At 35.3% G+C, this 22,453-nt stretch overlaps 1 protein-coding gene across 3 annotated transcripts in view; it reads right to left on the minus strand.

Annotated features, from left to right (window-relative positions):
• LOC108742485 (organic cation transporter protein) overlaps nucleotides 1–22,453 on the minus strand; it is a 33,877-nt gene that overhangs the window by 8,754 nt on the left and 2,670 nt on the right. The window contains exon 1 of one of the 3 annotated variants that reach the window (XM_018477718.2): nucleotides 18,421–18,681. The exons of the other annotated variants lie outside the window; for them this stretch is intronic. The gene's annotated coding sequence lies outside the window, so the exon portion shown is untranslated. Of the gene's footprint in view, nucleotides 1–18,420; nucleotides 18,682–22,453 lie in introns of those variants that run through there. 3 annotated transcript variants of the gene reach the window in all.

The raw sequence follows: 22,453 nt of genomic DNA on the forward strand, positions 1-22,453 counted from the left end.
GATCAACTTTCTCTATTAACATCATTTGTTAGCATTTTTCCATTTTTGCACTGTTAGTTCCTAAAAAGACCAGTTTATCACCAGACGTATGCATATGACCCTGTATGAAAGGAAAGGTAATTAATTTTTTAGTCAAACCATGCATATAATACAATTAATTTAGTTTATTAAACCCTTAAAAAATAAAAATTGTAATTATTTGTTTGTTAATGAAATTTACAGGGAAAGTTAATTGGGTGATAAAAACCGAAAAAAGAACTCTCACTCGATGTTTATTGTAACAAAATGTGAAAATAAAAAAAAAAAATATTGCGTTTTTAAATTGCTAATTTGTTTCTAATTTTTATTCAATTATAGTTTGTTACAAAATAATGAATTAATGGGATTGGTTTACCACAACCTTGCGGGTTAATTTTGAGATCACTGCAGAGCATCTTACTATCATCATCATAAGGTCGCCAGTCCTAAGACTGGTTGGTCACGTACCTCTGCTCTTTCCTATCCTGAGCATATTTGCAAATAGTAATCTAATCTAGGTCTAGCTCTATTCCTCTTAACTCCTGTTTCTGCCTCTAATATGTTTCTGACTAGCCCTTCATGCCTGAGAAGGTGTCCCACCAATCTATTTCGCCTATTTCTTATTGACTTCCATAGAGTCTCCTGTTCTTTCTAATACCTCTTCATTTCTAACCTTTTCTATCCACGGTATTCTTACCATTCCCCTGTAACACATTTCGAATACTTTTCTTTTCCCCCGCGCCCTCCGTCCATGTTTCACACCCGTACAGCGCCGTACTCCTAACATACACCTTTAACAATCGTTTTCGAATTTATAAATTGACTATTCGCGAGCATAGAAGTGACTTCTTTAAATTGAAGGGGACTCGAACCTGCACTATCCTCTGCTTACTACTCTTTCCGTCCTGATTTATCTGACTTCCTCAATATCGAAAATCAGCCACTTCTTGTAATTTTTGGTTTCCTACTTTTATATTCGCTTTTTTCCTACGTTTTTGTCCCTTTGCATACCAGTATTTTTGTTTCTTATACAAGACTGTTTTGTCAACACCGCCTCCATTTTATTCAAAGCTATCTCTAATTCCTCCTTGCTAGATGCTAACACTGCTATATTATCTTCAAATCTAAGCATACCAATCTTTTGTTCCTGTTTACCTGTTAGCGGAGGGTGGAATTTATGTTGGCGAAGGGTGGAATTTCCCTGATCGTAACGTGATTACATAAGGGCCATCTGGAAACGCACGCATAGACGCGAGATGCATTTGCGCAACAGGCACTTATCCTGCACCCTGCAGGGGCAATGTGGGATAGTCAGTCGTAGAAGTATGGATGTACAAAACGGACAATTTCAAAAGCTTGAACAAGGTGTTATGATAATTTGGTTTCTGTTTTATTTAGACAAATTAACATAATATATAGGGTGTCTTACGGTGACGGCCCATTAGAATATTTCAATAACTACCTCGAACTAAGTTTTAAGTTTATCTACTGCTATTTTAGAGGGACAATTCCATGTCTAGGTCTGCTAGTGTTCGGGATATTTCAACTTTATCAAAAAAAAAAAATGCTTTTCCATTGTCTAACTCAAAATTGCTTATTTCTTACATTATGCACGCTGAAGCATTGATATTTGGAAGGAAGATAGGGGAATACCCATTATTTATTACAGTTACGTTAAAAGTTGTTTAATATTGTACAGAGTCATAGAACATTAACGCCAAATTTGCGTAAGTTCCAACCATCAAAGCTTTTCTTTAAATGGAATGCGCTGTATATTTTTTCAGATTCAGTTGTAGAATTTCTTCCTCTCTCTATCCATATTACACTTCCTTACACCAATCTGTTTTAGTTTTCCTGTTATTTACGTTCTTTATTGTAAGTACCTACCACGAGTGTATCACTTTCTTTATGTAAAATTACGATTAGATAATAAGTACAGACTTCCATATTTTTATCAAATATTGTTGATGGGTACTTAATAAACTTTTATAATGCAGGGAGAAAAAGAAATGTAATACTCTTGAAAGTATTAATTTATCTATAAGTACGAAGAAAATAGCAGTCCGTTTAATGTCATTATCTTAGGAGTTAATTGTGATAGCTTTCTTGATTATTTTTAAGTAGTTAGGTACCATATTATTTTGTGCAGTATGCTAAGTCATTTTCCTGCTATGTTCTCTGACACACGGTATTTTTAATTTAATTAATTTATGAACAGCATTAGGTGGAAATTTTTAATCATTAAAGACAGTACAATTGTAGGGATAGATGTGCAAGGGCAAAAGATTAGTATGCTTAGATTTGCAGATGATATAGCAGTATTAACATCTAGCAAGGAGGACCTAGAGATAGCTTTAAATAAAATGGAAGCGGTACTGACAGTTCAGTATGAAAATAAATAAAAGTAAAACTAAAATACTGATATGCAAGAGAAGAAAAAGTAAGGAAAGAGCGAATATAAAGATAGGAGACGAAAAATTAGAAGAAGTGGCTGATTTTAGATACCTAGGAAGTCAGATAAGTGAGGATGGAAGGAGTAGTAGGGATATAAAGCAGAGGATAGCGCAGGGTCGTGTCGCCTTTAATAAAAAGAAGTCACTTCTATGCTCGCGAACGGTTAAATTAGAAATTCGAAAAAGGTTGTTAAAGGTGTATGTTTGGAGCACGGCGTTGTACAGGTGCGAAACATGGACAGTGGGAGCGGCGGAAAAGAAAAGGTTAGAAGCGTTCGAAATGTGGTGTTATAGGCGGATGATGAGGATATCGTGGGTAGAAAAGGTTAGAAATGAAGAGGTATTAGAAAGAATAGGAGAACAGAGGACTCTGTGGAAGTCAATAAAAAATAGGCGAGATAGGTTGGTAGGACACCTTCTTAGGCATGAAGGTCTAGTCAGAGACGTATTAGAGGCAGAAACAGGAGTTAGGAGGGGTAGAGGTAGACCTAGATTGGATTACTGTTCGCAAATAGTTAAGGATGTGGGTTGTTCTAGTTTTAGGGAAATGCGAAGTTTGGCTCAGGATAGGAAAGAGTGGAGGTACGTGTCCAACCAGTCTTAGGACTGATGACCTTATGATGATGATGAATAGAAATAAGTGACGCAATTTTGCAATAACAATAATTTAATGAAATATCAATGTGAAAATTAATTTTCAATTTTACATCCACTACAAACTACCTCAGGTTAATGAGGGAAAATTTTTTGTTGCTCTTGTCATCTCTCCTAGCTTAGTGGTCAGACCACTGATGCGTAAAGCCAACGGTCCCGGGTTCGATTCCCGGCGGGGGTGTGACAACGGCAACCAAAGTGTTTTCCTCATTAACCTGAGGTAGTTTGTAGTGGATGTAAAATTGAAAATGAATTTTCACATTAAGATTTCATATTAACTACTATTAAAATTAATAAAAAATGTCAAAATAATCTAATGGATTCACGTTGTCTCGAAAAATTAAAGGTTGAAGAAAAATTTCAAGTATGTTATCCTAAAAGCCTAAATCACTTTAAAAGCATGCAGTGTTTGATAACCTACATTTACATAGTTGGTTCATATATTCAGGTAAAATAAACATTTTAATATTTAACGAAAACAGCGTGGTAAATCTGAGAAATTAAACTATACTTATTCGCGGTTACTTAAAAACTGTTATCGAATTGTAAGTTTAAAAATAGAAAATAAGAATTTTCAACAATTTTTTTACAGTTTATGTTATTAAAGTTACTAGTAACCACACACACTTTATTTCAATTATTTTGTCATTTTATTATAAAATAATGCCAAAATAATTTTTAAGAAATGGTACACTTCGACGTAGTACTCACTGAAACCTAACCATGAAGTTTCTCTATTTATAGACTAGGCGATTGTAACAGAAAATGTTATCAGTATAGGAGTCATCAATGAAGATCCAAATAATTATAAATTGCTCTTTGGTTTCCTTTTGTGTATCATCTACTTAAAAATTCACTTTAAAATGTAAAAAAAAAGTCTTCGAATGACTTTTTTCAGTGCGCAAACCATTTTTTTAGTCAAATTAATAGCAAAGAATGCACCTTAAGCCATTTGCATAGATGTATTGCGCACATTCCTTATAAATTGTTAAAAAATAGGTCAAAAACTCAATTCCATTTAGTCTGCAAATCACAGTTTCGATCATCTGCCCTGGGCAATAATGGTAGAAAGTGATACTTCGAAATATGCTATAACAGAGTCAAATAGAGTTTAGAGAAAGAAGACATAGGCAAGAAGAAATGGGAGTAATGACTTAACCCGAAATGAATAGGTCTAAAAAGCATCATCACTAATAAAACATAGAAAACGCAACATACCACTGCGCAATAGCGACTGCGCATAAATTTCAATATTATCAGATGTCAAACAGAAAATGTAAACAAAACCTTACTAAGCAACGGATCACCGAGCACAACATGTAGTTACTTCCGCTATGCACTAAGCAAGCATATCTTATACATACCTTTTTGGTGTAGGGGTTAACGTTTTTAAAATGATATGTATTGCCAAATTGTTAAGTTAGGCAAATACACGACTCATGCCTCTAAGCCTTGCCCAAGTGAACTAAAAATGTGAACTCGCATGTGTTGAAAATGTGTTTGGCTTGTTACAAAAGCACTACTTCAGCTCACTTACTGAATAATGTATCAGTATCGTTAGTTCGTAAAGTTTATAAATGCGGGTTTAAATTACGCCTGTGACTGAATACTGCTACCTACTAGAATTTCGATTAAAGTTACGAAGCGTTAAAGTGTGGCTGAAAATCTATTGTCGTCCTGGAACTAGCGCGTGAGTAAAGGGGATGCTAAACAATAACCAGACGCTTTATTGCCAAACAATTTATTACACGGAAAATATTCCGTGTGCATTATACATACATTCATGTTTAGCTGGATATTTTTAAGGGCGTCATTGAATATCATTGAAAGAAATTGAAATTCGAACAATCATTTGTCTACGACCGACACTCCGTAACGTACGTCATATTTACAGGGTGTTTCACCTAAGGCGTTTTCGTCCGTAACTCTTAAACACTTAATAAAAACAATATTTTTAAAAAAGTGGTCTAGAACTATATGCTGTATAAACAGAAAATATTTTCAGTCATACAGGGTGCTCCATTTATTCTGAACGCTACCTAACTTCGTCATTTTAAATTAAAACACCCTATATATTTTTACATTTCCGGTTTCCTTGTTTAATTTTGTATCAACTTTGTTAACACTTTCCTGCACTTATATCTAATAGTTTTTGAGATATTCAATTGTTTATGAAAAAAAAAATATGATTTCAGCTGTTTGAATGAGACCAAATAGAATCTAAACCGTAAAAGCTAAGGGCCTGTGGATTGAACAGTTCGTTTTAGCACGAATTACCGCATCTTTTATACTAAGGGAAAAATATTTACGTTGTTCGGAGACGGAAATATAGAAACCAACTTTTGACAATCTTATTAGACGAATAACTTTTTTTTCAAATGTGCACCATATTAAATAGTACCATTCGAAATATGAAGATTGGAAAAACTTTGGCGGTTGTTGTAGAACAAACAGAATAGCTCAAAACCCCAACGCCAAAACACGACACTGTAGTTGTCCGAAGCACTTTTCGGTAACAAAGTTACCTTCTTCAGCTAACTTTTCCTACCCACGTTATCCTCATTATTCGCCTATAACACCACATTTCGAACGCTTCTAACCTTTTTTTTCCGCCGCACCCACTGTCCATGTTTCGCATCCTTACAACGCCGCACTCCAAACATACACCTTTAACAATCTTTTTCGAAAATCGTTCGCGAGCATAGAAGTGACTTCCGCCCTGACTTATCTGACTTCCTAGATATCTAGATCAGCCACTTTTTCTAATTTTTCGTCTCCTATTTTTATATTCGCTCTTTCCTTACTTTTTCTTTCTTCCCTAGCATACCACTATTTTAGTTTTACTTTTATTTATTTTCATACAGTACTGATCTGTCAGTACCGCTTCCATTTTATCTATCTCTAGGTCCTCCTTGCTAGATGCTAATACTGCTATATCATCTGCAAATCTAAGCGTACTAATTTTTTGCCCCTGTATATCTATCCCTACAGTTGTACAGTATTTAATGATGTTGATCGCATCTTCAATGCATAGATTAAAATGTAGCGGTGACAATGTGCATACCTGTCTGACTCCCTTCCTAATATTTACTTCTCTACGTTGCATCCCTAGCTCTATAACTGCCTGTATCTCTTTATACAAACCAAGTATCACTCTTCTATCTTTGTAACTCATCCCTACATTTTTAAGTATATTTAACATCTTCTCCCATTTAACTTTTTCTAAATCTAGAAATCCTATGTACGCACTCTTTCCTTTTTCTATCGTTTTCTCCATTGTTACCCGTAAAGCTAGAATGGTCTTCCGCGTTCCTCTATTTCTTCTAAATCCAAATTGATCTTCTCCTAATAGTTCTTATGCCCTTCTTTCCATCCTCCTCTCTACAATTCTAGTTACGATTTTTGACGCATGGGAAGTTAAGCTAATTGTTCTAAATGTCTCGCATCTATCCGCGTCCGTCTTTTTAGGTAATGTTTCTATTACGTTCCGTTTATAATCCTCTGGGATTTTCCCTGTCTCGTAAATGCGACTAACTAACATACGATCTCTAACCTCTTGTCCTGCATGTTTTAGAATTTCCTCCTGTATCCCATATACACCTGGCGCCTTATTATTCTTAAAGTTTTTTAATGCTACATCGAACTCTTATCTCATAACCAAGCTCAATGTATCTCCAAACTATCTTCCTTCTCCAATTTATCTGCTAACTCAGGGCCTGCGGAAAGGTTCTCTAAATATTCTTTACACCTATCTGCCTTTTCCTCATTTTCTATTAAAATGACCCCTGCTTCGTTTCTTATATTATTACTACTGTATCCTACATCTCTAAAATTCCTTTTAATTATATTATAAGCCTCATCGGTTTTACCAACTTCAAACTTTTCTTCTACTTCTTTACACATCCTATCAATCCACTGTTCCTTAGCTGCCCTACACTTCCTAATTATTTCCCCTTCTTCGTCCGTCCTGGTTTTGTATTTCCGCCTTTCGTCTATTAATCTTACAATCTCATTTGTTATCCAGGGTTTCCTACTTTCGTTTTGTTTAAGACCTAGTATATCTGTAGCTGTTGACTTTAGGCACGTTTTAATGCAGTTCCATTCTGTCCCCGTCATTCGTTTTTCCCGCCGATTGGTCTTCATAACTACTAAGTTGTGATCGCTATCTATATCTGCTCCTGGATAACTCCTACAGTCCTTCACATGATTTTTAAATCTTTGCCTAAAAAGTATGTAATCTAACTGATATCTCCCTAAATCACCTGGCATCTTCCACGTATAGCGCCTGCTTACGTGATGGTTGAATGAAATATTCGCGACGGTTAAGTTATGTTTATCGCAAAATTCTGTCAGCCTAACTCCCCTATCATTTCTATTGCCTAATCCAAAAGAACCTGCTATTGCACCCATTTTATCTACACCTATTCCTGCGTTGAAATCTCCTAAAATGTAAACCTGCACTAATACCGTTCTTACCGGCTTTGAGTTTAATGTAACCATAACTATCCTGTATGAAGAATATGAATATCAAATATTTTTGAATTTTAGATTATAGACAAGAAAACTGGAGTTATTAGTATATGTAACTGTCAGTTGTGCTCCGTGGTCCGCCGCTCATTTGATTTTCGCGCAGGCAAGGAGATTTTACTAAGTTTTGTGTTTAACAACTGTTAATACTGAAATCGATGCTCAATTCATCATCGTGCTGAGGACCGTCTTTTAGCCTCTTTAAAGAGTGATACTTTTTAGACCCATTTGATCCTATCTCTAGTAATTAATTACGTATGGATTAAACTTTGACTTATTTTATTGTCCATTTCTTTCCCTTAGTTTGGATATGACTAAGCAAAGAATCTAGGCATTTAAGGGCTGAATAATACTTAATAAGTTAATTAAGGATTGCCATCGTAGACTTCATTTTAAGTTCTCCTTAATTTAAATACGTCGATGATTGTCTTACCATGGTTGCTGTAAGAATGAAGAATTATAACAATGGCGTTTTATGTTTATTTCACTCCTCTATCAAATTTACGTTTGAACAGGAAAAAAATTGCACGTTATCTTTTCCAGATGTGTTAATCATCAAAAAAGACAATCACTTTAAATTTAACTGATATTTCAAACCAACTGCTTTCAACAGATTTTAATCTCCTATCATGTCATCCATGACAGTATCAAATTACTACGATATTTAATCTCAAACAAAGAATTTATTAAAAATAATTTACACTGTTAAAAACATATTGAAACGCAACAACTATTCAGTGATATTAATAAACAAGTTTTTATATCATTCACATTATTCTATGGTCAACAACAATATACAGGATCCAGCAAATGATGTGGCTGCGTTGACGAGAACCGGATCAGAAATAAACAAAAAAAAAATGTATTTCCCAATAGAATTAAAAGACTATAACATCAATTTAGTCCAACCCTTAATTAGATTTTTTTTATCATTATAGTTCTATAAAATGTAATCTTTTTGAATCGTTTTCAAAAATTAATATCAGAATTTTCTGCCTCAAAGTTTCCATTTATAAAGTACTGTTGTTCATTTCAAGCATATTTCCTGAAGAACTCAAGTAAAACTCAATTATTGCATAATCAGGGACAGAACTGAAAAATTAGGCAATAAAATTATGAACACTCGCCGAAGCCTACGGAACTGTATAATTAATACAGTCTTCAGAATTTCCGGTAGGCGATTCCAATCAGCTCGTAAAGTGTTTTAGGCTTGTCGCGTGTCGCTGTAACCGAAACGCTGTTACTCGTACGCGAGTTAGTACATGTCGTATTCAACAGCGCTTTACTAATATTGCAAATAAAAATCATTGTTGTATTTATTAAATAAATACCATAATGACAAAACAGAAGTTAATAATGACAGCTAGGAGACACAAAGCGTCCTAATTACCTATACACTATGTCTGATAAATACTTGAACAGTTGTCAGCAAGCGCCAACTGATGAAACACTCATACCTATTCGTGACCTTCACAACAAACAGGTCAATTGTCAAAAGTTACTGCTATTACCACAAAATAGAAAAATAAGTTGAGTGTGAAAATATCAAACAGAAAATAATGTATTCGCATGTAGAATATATGTTGATATGGCCAACAGTTGGTTGTGGCTTTAGGTAAGGTAATGTTTATGTATATCACTGAGTGATGCGAGATGGCTCATTCTATTACATTTTCATGTACCTTCTTCTCTCTTAATGTTTCCTAGGTATTGATCTGACATATGTGGTGTATATGAAAATTGTTTTCCTTTAAGAATGGATTAGCATTTCTTTTTCAGTATCATTATCTGACTTTGAACTTGAGGAATCTAAATAAATGAATCTTTTTTTGCAAATCTTCATGTTAATCAGAAAATGCGTCGAAACTCCTAGGAATAGGCGCAATATGCGGATTACCGTGTTACACCTGGGCGTGTTCGCGTCATGTCAGGTCAGGTTAGGTCAGATCATTTTGCATTGAACGCGTTTCAATATCTGCCTCGCCGAAGGTCATTCTTTAATGGAGAAAATACATGTACAGGTAACTCGGATGCTTTGTGCCCCTGATCAACTTTCTCTATTAACTTCCCATGTGACATCATGGGGCATTTATTTAATAATTATACTAACGATTTTTAAACGTACATTATTAATAAAACGTCAAATACAATACTTGTCAAGTCGCATACGAGAAACTGAGTTTCAACCACAGCGAAGTGCCACGAAAGTGGTCTACAGACGAGAGTCATACTGTGTAGCATCTTGTCCCAATTAGCGCTGTTTTAATTTCCTCTAGCTACAGAAGAGTGCGCGTGGTACACATCTAAATGGGTACATATCAGGACACGTTCAACGCGTGCGAAACGACCTGATCTAACTTTACACGACGCGATGACGAAGAAGAGCATATTGCGACACAGTGCGTGAGTCTCTTGACGCAGTTTCTGATTACCATGGATGATTTGCAAAAAAATGCATTTATCTTGTAACGTTTTTTTTTGTTTGACTAAAATAAATTGCTCGTATATAAAAAGAAAACAGAACTTTGCTCATCAATAACCCAAACTAGGAAATCGATTCCCTGAATTTAAACTCGGGCGCCAATTTGCCAAGCAAAGAACTGAAAACAAAGACAAACAGCCTTAGGGTAGCAGAACTAGAGGTTTCTGAAACCACGTGACCAATGAGATTTAAATTCTCTAGAAAAACACACAAATAAGATTTACAAACAATACAATATAAAAACAAATCAGCCCTCAAAAATAAGTAAAAGCATGTACATTTTTAAATCAAATCGGAAATAATTCCCTTAGAGTTCCTTGAACACCGGGGAATTAACTACAGGCTCAATTAAAATAAGTTGAAAAAAAGAAGCCCTTCAATCAAATCAACAAGTAATAAAACACAACCAGAAGACTTGTCAAAACTGCCAAGTAAACTGAGTAATCAAACCACAAACATGTAATGGCCAGTTAGGTACCAATACTTCACTTCAACTCTGCGAGGAAGAACCCAAATATAAAAAACCTTGCCGTTAACTTAAATGTTTAACAGGGTTGAATAAGTAAAAATACACAAAATTAATGATTAGAACAAAAAAGAAGCATACAGCCTGCAACAAAGACAGAACCAAAAAAAAATTGCAACGATACTGCAGCTAAAAACTTAGTGGTCTCTTCCTTTACAACCGCGTGAAACGTACTCCTTGGACCACCAAAACTCCCGACTTCGCAACTTACGGTCAACAGCAAAGAGGAGTGAGGTATTAAAACCCTTCAATTTCGAGGTGTTTCAAAAATTGTTTGAACGTATCAAAGGCAAATCAAACCTTCTATATCTACAACTCCCTGAAACCACATGAATGATTCATTACTTGAACCGACTTAAGGCGTGTAACCAGTAACGTTGTTCAATCAACAGAAAATTTAACCAACCAAATTTAAAAAAGCCCTAAGAAAACCAGCCAGGGCAATTATAAGGGACCGTATAAAATGGAGGAAGGGGTGCTACGCCCTTCACAAACGAAGGGCAACAAGTAAGACCCCAAAACACCAAAGCCAAATATGCAGAAAACCTTTAAATCAGGTGACATGTACGGGTATACAACTGATAATGTTCAAAACATCATAAGACATTAATTCTACCAATGGATAATGGATGAGAAATGGAGCCCAAGCCATTCTCATAAGAGTTGAATCAAAAAACTAAAAATATACAGACAGGTAACTCCTGCCTGTAGGAACAAGGTATAGTTGTACGAGGCCCAACTCACCCATTGAGTCGAGCACAAAATACCCAAACAAGTTCATTGCTAACAGGATTAAGATTATGTCAAACTACAAAGAAGAAGCACGACCATAGGAACAGCCTAAACAAAATTGAAACAATTTTTCTTCTATTTAGTTCGTAGTCAGGTTCTACAATAGTGAAAGGGATGAGACGGCTTAGGGAACAGACGATAAGAAAACAAGAAAAGACCTGAATGACTGCCATCTATTTCCTACGAACTGTCAAATAGCAGAAAAATGGATAGATATAGTTCCAGCCTGAAGAAGAAGAAGCCAGCAAAATGATTAAGGAGGTAACAAATAAACATAAAATTGGGTACACTGTACAGATGAAAGGAAGAAAGTTTGCTTTTTTGTTGCGAAAGACAGATGAGAAACTGAACTTGACAGAAAAGAAACAAGATCCACATTCAGAAGGGTAACTCGCTTCGTAGAGGAGACAAAATCTCATTCACTTTGGTTGTGGAACCGATTATCTTCTAATAATGTGTGAAGGGCATTGAAGCTACGAAGCCACAACGTCCCTATCACACAGATATAGTCGGAGAAAGATTGACTGAATAAAATAAGTCGACAACAAGAAGTTGGAATTTACCTATATGGAAGAAGTGAAGCAGAAGCCGAAAAAAAGACATCGGGATTCCTAAACAACATAGGCATTCTGAGACAGAAATCACCCTTCACCGCAAGTGTAAAAAGGAAATAACCGAGGAAGAGAATGACCAAAAGGAAAAGAAAAAAATGCTTCGAGCAAAACAAATACGTTACTGCCGAATGTTTAGTGGTGATAGGACATAAAATGTATTTGACAGCCAGCATAGCAGTAGGCTCATTTGACACATCAAAAAGCGCAGAGTTACACTTCCAAACTAAATCAGTAGCATCAAATTCCTTGTCGCGGTTGGCGGAGGTTGTAATTGTATTTCATATGAGCCCAAATCAAACGCTCTTAAACTTTAGAATAAACCATTTGTAAATTGACAATCTCGTTCAGATATTTATCAAAATGTTATGTAGCCTTTTCAAGGAAAGGAGCAACTGAGCCATAACAGTTAGCAGAAATGGGAACATATCTACCAAAATTCAAAACGTTTGGACTGTTACCTGTGATCCCATGTAAAGCGAATAGACTACCTATCAATTTCCTTATCCCAATTCTTATGGCCTTGAGACTTAATGAAAAAGCGAACACGAAAGGTAACTTCCGCTTGATTTAACGCTTAGTGGGATTACATGGAGGGAATAACGGGGTGTTAACCAAAATTTGGGAATTTTGTTTTCATTTAAAAAGCTCGTAAATTCTATACTGACAAATTTGAAACAACTATTTGAGGAACGCCAAACACCAAGAAAATATGATTCTCTCAAAACGTTATATTTTTTTAACTTAATTTGCAAAGGGGTTGAATAAAAATCATCTTAGTCAAGTATTCAGTAACTATTAAAAGACGCACATTACCCGACTTTGGCTCAACGGTATCTGAAATTAAACACCACCAAGGAAGAGAGACACTACGCTGTGCGTTTATAAAAAGTAAATAGTGAGACTTTCTGCGCCGCACAAGTTTTACATTTATTAGGAAATGATTAACAGTAATACTGTTCAGCAATTCTTTTATAAGTTTTTAAAATTCCTAAATGAGCACTAGTGGGCTCTTCATGAAATTGTCGGAAAATATTATCCCCCAAAGGGGAATGCTACTACTAACGGGGGAGAAATCATTAGTATGTGCAAACAAGGATAACATCAAGTACTTTAAAATTTACAAGGCTCTTTCATAACTCTATTACAACCAGGATCCTGAATTGGCAGGCCTACCAACAATAAGTTGAAATCCGGTTTACGGAATAACACATCAAAATTAGATATGAAGCGACAACTAATAAGTTAGTCGACTATTGAAGAAATATGTAGAAGCGGATAAGCGGTTACTAAATTGAGTCTATGTACAGCAAAGGACATTTTGAATTCCCTGAATGATTCCTTAACTATAAGCACGTTTTGGAACACAAGTGTAATATATATAGTTTTTGCAAACATTGGAGAAATATTAAAATGTTTGTCTGCGAAAGAATCAAAGCGCCCTCCTAATCACGCTGCGTTTTGTGTAAGTCAAAAATTTTATATATTGAGGTAAAAGAACTTCATATATTGTGAATGCATTTTGGTTCATACGGCGGCGGTACTTAGTGTATAGTGCATGTTGTACTAATTTGTGATGTTTCCTTAATTTCCTTTAGACACAAAAAAAAATGGTGATTTCCACAACTCCAAAACTGTAGCTCGTAGCTTATTGTGTTATTACGTTTTTTCTTGTTTTATAAGCGTTCCAGTTTTTTAAACATTTTCTTATTCAAGTTCCTTCCTCTTATCATTTTTTCTATTATTGTTCGTATTTGATCGTTCTTAAGTTTTCTAATGCCGTTCACTTCCATTATATTTATTATAATTTTAATTTTCGAAGCGATAAGTTCCTACATCATTTTTGTCGGCGTTGAGGTTTATCAAGAAGCGGAAGTTGCGCATGCACAGTTATCAGTATGAAGTAGCGATCGCCGCTGTTCGCTGATTTGGGAATTTGAAATAAGCTAGTTAGTCACATTTACGAGACGGGAAAAGTCCCAGAGGATTATAAACGGAACGTGGTAGTAACCATATATACAAAGAAGATATATACGAATATTAGATTAACTTCTCATGCGTCAAAAATCTCAACTAGAATTGTACAGACGATGGAAAAAAGGGCGGAAGAACTATTAGGGGGATCAATTTGGGTTTAGAATAAATAGACGAACGCGGGAGGTCATTCTAGCTTTACGCGTAACAATAGAGAAACAATAGAAAAACTAAAGAATGCGTACATAGGATTTATAGATTTAGAAAAAGCTTTTGACAATGTTAAATTGGATAAGATGTTAAATATACTTGAAAATGTAGGGATGAGTTGCAAAGATAGAAGAGTGATACCTAGTTTGTATAAAAGCAATGCACTGTTATCTATAGAGATGGAACTGCAAAGTAGAGAAGTAAATATTAGGAAGGGAGTCAGACAGGTATGCACACTGTCACCTCTACTTTTTAATCTATTCATCGAAGACGCGATCAATATCATTAAAAACAGTACAACTGTAGGGATAGATATACAGGGGCAAAAGATTAGTATCCATAGATTTGCAGTTGATATAGAAGTATTAGCATCTAGCAAGGAGGAATTAGAGATAGCTTTAAATAAAATTGGAGCGGTACTGACAAAACAGTACTGTATGAAAATAAATAAAAGTAAAACAAACATACTGGTATGCAAGGGAAAAAAAAGTAGGGAAAGAGCGAATATACGAGACGAAAAATTAGTAGAAGTGGCTGATTTTAGGTATCCAGGAAGTCAGGTAAGTCAGGACGGAAGGAGCAGTAAGGATATAAAGCAGAGGATGGCGCAGGGTCGTGTCGCCTTCAATAAAAAGAAGTCACTTCTATGCTCGCAAACGGTTAATTTAGAAATTCGAAAAAGGTTGTTAAAGGTGTATGTTTGGAGGGCGGCGCTGTACGGGTGCGAAACATGGACAGTAGGGGTGGCGGAAAAGAAAAGGTTAGAAGCGTTCGAAATGTGGTGTTATAAGCGGATGATGAGGATACCGTGGATAGAGAAAGTTAGATATGAAGAGGTATTAGAAAGAATAGCAGTAAAAAGGACTCTAGGGAAGTCGATAAGAAATAGGCAAAATATTGTAGGTTGGTAAGACACCTTCTCAGGCATGAATGTCTAGTCAGGCATATAAGAGGCAGCAACGGGAGTTAGGAGGGGTAGAGGTAGACCTAGATTAGATTAATTGTTCGCAAAAGGTTAAGGATGTGGGTTGCTCTAGTTTTAGGGAAATGCGAAGATTAGCTCAGGATAGAAAAGAGTTGAGGAACGTGTGCAACCAGTCTTAGGACTGACGACCTTATGATGATGATGATGATCGAATAGTGATCTGGATAAACCTCTTCAAATAACAGCATGATACAGACGAGTTATCAACGAAAATATCTATCGTATCTTATCAAGGATACCGAAAAAAATTAAATTCTAATTGCTATAAGTATTTAAGAGAAGAAAGTGACAGTAAATCGAGTTTGCGCGGGGATTAAAATATTAATCTCGACATTGAACAAAACTATAAAAATGAGATAGAAAATAGGAATATATGAAACATTCGCATTTGTGAATATAGTTTCTTCCTACCACCTAAAATTTATTTCTACAGTGTCCTCCGGGATACAAAACGGTTCTGATATTGAAGTGAAGTTTTCCAGTTGATAAAGTGGGAATATTTGTACAAATTTACCAATTTCTTTAAACTAACAATAAACAGATAAGGAACACGAGGTACTCATTATACAATAAATGTGTATTTAATAAATATTACCAAGATTGAAAACAATCACGCGGTTGATAAAAGCTCGACACAGAGACATGTCGGATAATTATTATCTATTACGTTCATATAAACACACCACCTTGGTGTGTGATCGCAATGGCTCCTGTCATAATATTAATAATACAATCTATTCCTCTTACGGGAAGGAGCGTGGTGACATACAATTAATGCAATGGATGATTAGCTAGTATTCCTGTCTTTCTTCTATTAGATCTACAATCGTTTGTTATCCAGGGTTTCCTACTTTCGTTTTGTTTAACTGTAAGGCACGCTTTAATGCAGTACTATTCTGCCTCTACGTCCCTGTCATTTGTTTCTACCGCCTCTTTTGGTATTTCGTCCTTATACCTAGTCTATCATGCGTTTTGCTACATTTTAGGATTTCTAAGTCAAGACGTCTCTTACTTTCCCTCTTCCACAGAATTTTAAATTTAAGATTGGTCTTCATGTCTGCAACGTCCAGAGTAATCCCTGCAGTTCATCAGTTACATCTTTGTTCTAACACTCTAAGCTTAAACTCGTGAAGTATTGCATCTTCCCCTATTGCACTTGATGACATCCACGGGGTAGCCCCGTCTGGACATCCGAATGGGGGACTATTTTACATCCGGAATACTTTACCCCAGAGGATTCTCTCATGTAAAATTCGGTTTGTTGTACTCGGACCTTATAATGTGGTGTTTTCTCGTTGCGTTTCACAGTTGCAGTGTTATGCATCAAAGTATCATACAAATCTTTGTGGTCTCTTAGTCTGGCTTCTCATTAAGAGCCCTCCCCCCACTAAGCTTGAACCTATGGTCTGGCTCCCTAAATCATTGAAACGCGCAAGCCGATCCACTCACTCTAGTTTGTATTAGAGCTTTATTAAGGTTCAAATCCAATCGGATTAGTTGTACTTGTTCTAGTAATTTACTCCTGCTGTCAAAACACAACCAAAGTTGTATATGTATACCACGCAAGGTTCAAATCGCTCGAATGTTGCAAGTTGATTGATTCATTGTTACTTGTTGCTTGAAATCAATCAAATTACGAATAAAATCGACAATGTGGCGTCCGAAACGGGCCAATCACATTTAAGGAATTTAAATTGTCACTGTGACATCTACTATGTAATAGCCGTAGATATTGGTGCTGCAGGAATCGTTGATGTAACGAGCGCCTTCAGAATAACACTTTGTGATTCAACCGGAAAAAATTGTTTCAACTGCTCCTTTGTTCCTTTAAAGTGCTAGCATCCCGAGCGGCTAGAGGATTTATCGATTTTTAAAGTGATATTTAACGAAGAGTTGTTAGGGAAAATCATTTTTTTCAACGGTATGGTTATTTTTAGTGATCTACCTTTGTAATAAATGTTGTTTCGCTCTGATTTCTGATATCATGTCCCAACCCAATTGATACACTTACTTTTATTTTATGTAATACCTGAGATAAGGCAATCAAATATTTAAAAATAAAGTCATATACTTAGATGAAGTTTACTAGAATTAGTTGGACGTTAACCGAGGTAGATATAAATATCAATCTATACTTAACATAAAATTTTAACACGCTGTATACATATTTTTAGCTTTTAGTTTGGCCCAATTATTGTGTCCAACCTTATATCGAAAATAGGATAGTCATAGATCTCTAAATATCTTATTTTATACAATAAACTTATGTTGGGTCCTAACATTTTAGCGCAGTATAAATTAAGAAATTTTATAGAGAAAGAAGAACAACAAAGCATGTCTCAAATAGTCCTTTGGTGAACGAAAAAGTGTCGAAAACAGCAAAAAAATGATCTACTCCAGTAAAAATAAGAACAATACCAGTACATATATAGTTTTAGGAAGTGTGTGGTCACGTCCTGCGAAACCTTTAAATGTAAGTTTTTTTAACTATACGCTTTTGTATATTATTCCTATCTTACTAGGGGTAGGTCAAAATACTTTTTCCGTTTTCCGTACCTTCTTGTACACCAAATGGCTATTTAAACCGTTATTTGCCGGGGCACCAAAACGTATGTGTTGTTACAGAGCCTTAAGTGGAATCGCATTGTACTTGTTAATTCGTTGAATTATCTGTTTAACGCAATAGACGTCATATTTGTATAACTGAGCACGCTTATTGCTTATTGATATGATGTTATTTTAACGTTGTTTACAAAATGGATTAGTTTATTAACTGTGTAGCAAACATGAAAGCACATCGTTATATGGATAATAACTCTTGTAAGTTATCACAAACACGTGAGTGTGCTACTGGATTTTGTACGAATGAAACCTTTTAATGTAGGACGAACATAATTATAGAATAAAATACAATAAATAAGCTAATCGTTTACATTAGATTTAAAAAACACGTGAAGTCATGGTTGGTTGGTTAATTTAGGAAAGTTGCCAAGCATTCATGTATATTACTTAAAAAATCATTATTACACTTAATCACCCTCATTTAATTTTAGTCTTTCTTATCTAACCTACAAAGATAAATTTGATGTTTAATGTTATTAACTTACTACATTTTTCACGACAGCATACTAACAAACGCGATAAACGAAAAGCGTCATTATTATAAACTAGGATGTGCGGCTTCTTACCTTCCTATGCACCAAAGGAGATCACTGAATACGGAATGACATGTTGTATGGTTTTGTTCGCCGTTGCAGCAAAGCAGAATAGTCCAACTTTATTTCGTTCTTCCACATCATTCAACTAATTCATCCATGTTACCATATAGGTAAATTTTCTCACAATCAGTCTTATTTTATGAACCCTTATAACAAACACAACGCAAAACGACAAACAGCATGAAGTAACGAACTAACAACTAAATATTTTAATAAAGTTGTTTAGACTCCAACGTTTTGCTGAACCAATATGATTAACAGTAAATACAACATTGTAAACGATAATTCGCATGAAATGGATGTACTTCCCAAAGCTACATGCCTCGGATTAGTGGCGTATTTAGATTCAATACCGCTTAGAACTAATTAATTAAAGTATTAGTAGCACAATTGTTAGAAAAACCATTTATTTGGACTCAGTCTACTTTTAGACTTCAATATCAACAAACTTTTTTACTCAGCTCGACTGTAGAGAACAAAACTCGTTATTTTGCGATCTATACATTTTAGCATTGTGGATTATACGGTTGAAAATGTTTAACATGCTAGAAGATTGGATAAATTGGAACCGATTATGTAAGGACAATCTTTCGTATAGACACTAGTATTTTTCAAATTATTTGAGACTTCCTTCTGGACCATACCATTAGGATTACACCCTCTAACGGCTACCATACTGCAATATATCTGTTGTTTACTATCTGAGCTCTTAAATAGGCAGGATTGTATTTGAATAATTAAAATTAATATCGTAACAAAATTGCCCCAGTTTCTTAATACAAGAAGTGTTTCTAAAAATTGTTTATCTCGAGAAGAAATCGAACTATCAGAAGATTTACTACTTACAAGCAATGGTGCATCATTTTTGTTGGCAGAAAATGTGAAGAAAATCGCATATTATATTTGCAAGTCAGAATGACAAGCAAGCGTTAGGTGGATTAAGTTTTTCATGGATGGAACTTTTAGGAGCTCATCTTCCCAGTTCATCTGAATTTATACAATATTTGCTGATTTAATATAATTCAATTTTCAAGTTTCTGATCTGCTTGGAATTTAAACAAAAAATTACCGTTTCGATTCATAATAATTTTTACATTGTATAGCTAATGACATGACACAATCGACTCTCGACCAGTAGCAGTCGAGTATAAACAGCCGGGAAAACGTACTTTTGTATTTTTGTACTCATACATTGTTTGACAAGATTACGGGTGATTGACGATGTTTGTGTTACAGCCAGTCTGTAGTAGTCTTTATTATTTTAACGTTGTGGGCTTGTATGTAACTAGTTAGTCAAAGTCGCTGCCACAACCCCTAAAGTACTACATGTGAAATAGCTCGGAACTTTGGTTTCTTCCTTGCTGCACTGTGGCGAATGTTAAAGAAACAACTGCTACATCCTTATCATTTGCAGCGAGTGCAAACCTCGCAGGAAACTGATTTTCAGCTGAGGGTGGATTTATGATACAAAAGTGTTTGGAGCGCCAATTTTTCCCATTAGGTGTTATTTACATTCTTGGTAGTCCGGAGTTAACACCACAAGACATACTTGTATAGGGTATAAAACATCGTAAGTATCGAACGTCAGCGCACAATGCTAGTGAAGTGTAGGACCGTGTGATGATCGCTACAACTAAAATTCGCCAAGTACCTGCGAGTGACAAATAATTTTGGTAGACGCATTGATGCCTTTCTTCTACCACACGGTCTTAGTGTCGATAATTTTTTAGGGGGCACGTATGTGTTTGTATATTTAGTGGTGTTACCGGAATCAATAATTCGCCGACAAGCGAGAAGTGAGTTGTTTATCTTTATTTTAGGGGTTGGACTAGCAGCATTCTTTCAATCTGTAGCTACTCAGTCATCATTTGTCCTCAAAGATTTTTTTGCGCTACACCCATACTGCCAAAAAATGTCCAGGACGGGGTTCGGATTGTAACTTGTAGATTGTTTACAAATTTTTTCCTTAACCGATGATGTATTCACCATGAGCTTCCCTATTACACCTAGTAACATCCTCCAAAGATTGCCACCTATTTCAGAAATACCCTGTATAACTGCATCAAAAACAAATACAAAAAAATATTAACGTCATTTGAGGATGTCCGGGGTTATATGAGGCACTTGTGGGCATTTTCATGGCCAGATTCATGCTCATTGTATTGGAGAAGCCCTTATACAGGGTGTCCTATTTATAACAATTAAAACACAATCACGGCTTCCTGACACAAAATACAACAAAAAAGTGTTATACAATTTTTCAATCCAGTGACAATTGAGCTCGCAAATCGTCTTTGTAAATTTGAACGTACAATTTGTTTCATTACGGACCTGGATCTAGGTGACTAACGTCGCTCAGCTGATCTAGTGTGGATGTAACAAGTACCTACCGGGAAGGCCGAATACACTTCCACCTTGTAAAAAAAAAGTAAAAGTGAAAAAGAAAAGCGTACCTTATATAAAAACTTTTAAAATTGCCCGCCATTCGCTTCAATGCAACACCATTCGCCCTGACACCGGGAATATTTGGAATTATACGAAAGGCATCGGTAATGTAACTCAGCCCCAATTGATGGTTGAACAAGAACCCTACTAGAATGCACTATCACACTACTAATTGTCCTTATTGTAATAGACTTTTATGAAATGACCACTAAATAAATAAACTAACATTAACAAACAAGTAAATCCCACAACAATCCAAAGCAAACTGAACAACATGTTAGAAACTACGACATTATGTGTATTTATTCCAGTCACTTCCAGCAGTGTAATTATATATCAATATTTAGCTTCTTACATTTAATGAAAACAAAATAACCAGAATTGGTCCTTTTGAACACATCCTTGTATTACTCCACGTGGAGTTAATGAGCCCTGCCAGGTAAAACTAACGCCAGAATGAGCAATTTAATACATGCGATTGGTCAAAGTAGGTGTGCATCTTATCTCAACTATTATAACCATAACACATACAGTTCTTTTCGTACACTTGTACGTTATGTTACAAACCTCTACCAAACGCTGGGTGACCAGGGTCGTTTGTGAACCACTTCTAAGTATTCCGTAATCGTTATAGTTTCTTTTCTGTATAAAATAACATAATAGTCGACGTCATGGGCTACATTAAATCCACTTCAGTTTACGATCATGGGATTTTCGATTGTGATAGGTACGTAGTTTTTCTAACATGTTCAGTCATCTAATGGACCTTAACGTGAGTGCATTTTCTTCGGCTGATCCGTACCTTAATACCAAACATAAACAATAGATATACCCCAAAAAGCAGTTGATTCCGACCTACTGAAGGTGAATTGTTTTGCAATTTTTAAGGGCCGGCATCAAAATTGTTATAATTTTATAATTTTTTATTTTGCTTCAAAACTCAAAAGTGTTATAACATTTTATGTTCCAAATGTCCGTAAGAATCTGTAGTATAAATATTAATTATTATAACTGGGACACCCTACATACAAGATTCGTACCTAATCGCAGGTACAGGAGTTTAGGATGTACCTACAGCAACAGGTAAAGGACAAAATAAAAAGCCAAACTAAAATAACAAAATACATTGAAACTTAAATAACTGAGTAACTGTTTATTTTCGTTAAATTTATATTGAGGAGCAATAGCTCAACATGTAGCTTGAAGTGAATGGGTCTAAAAAGCATAATTACTAATGGAGGATAGCAAACGTCAGTTCGCTGCACGACAAGAGACTGAGTATTAAATTTGGTAAGAATTATCTTTTGTTTATAAATCAAATCGGATGAGCACAACTAATGTTAAGTGATGCTCTTACGAATCGGTCCGTATATATATTATACAACCATGCAATTTTTACTGCTACCTCTAGGCTTCCTGAGTTTTACCGTTACTAATGCATTTCACATTGGTATACTCTTCTCATAATCTACACAATCTGAAGGTTATTTTGCAATTATTGCGTTATTTCTTTATCTAAATACTTCAAGTATTTAACGTTTTTTGTAAATGGGGATAT

Source organism: Agrilus planipennis, unplaced genomic scaffold (genome assembly GCF_000699045.2).
Source record: "Agrilus planipennis isolate EAB-ADULT unplaced genomic scaffold, Apla_2.0 scaffold279, whole genome shotgun sequence".
Lineage (NCBI taxonomy): Eukaryota > Metazoa > Arthropoda > Insecta > Coleoptera > Buprestidae > Agrilus > Agrilus planipennis.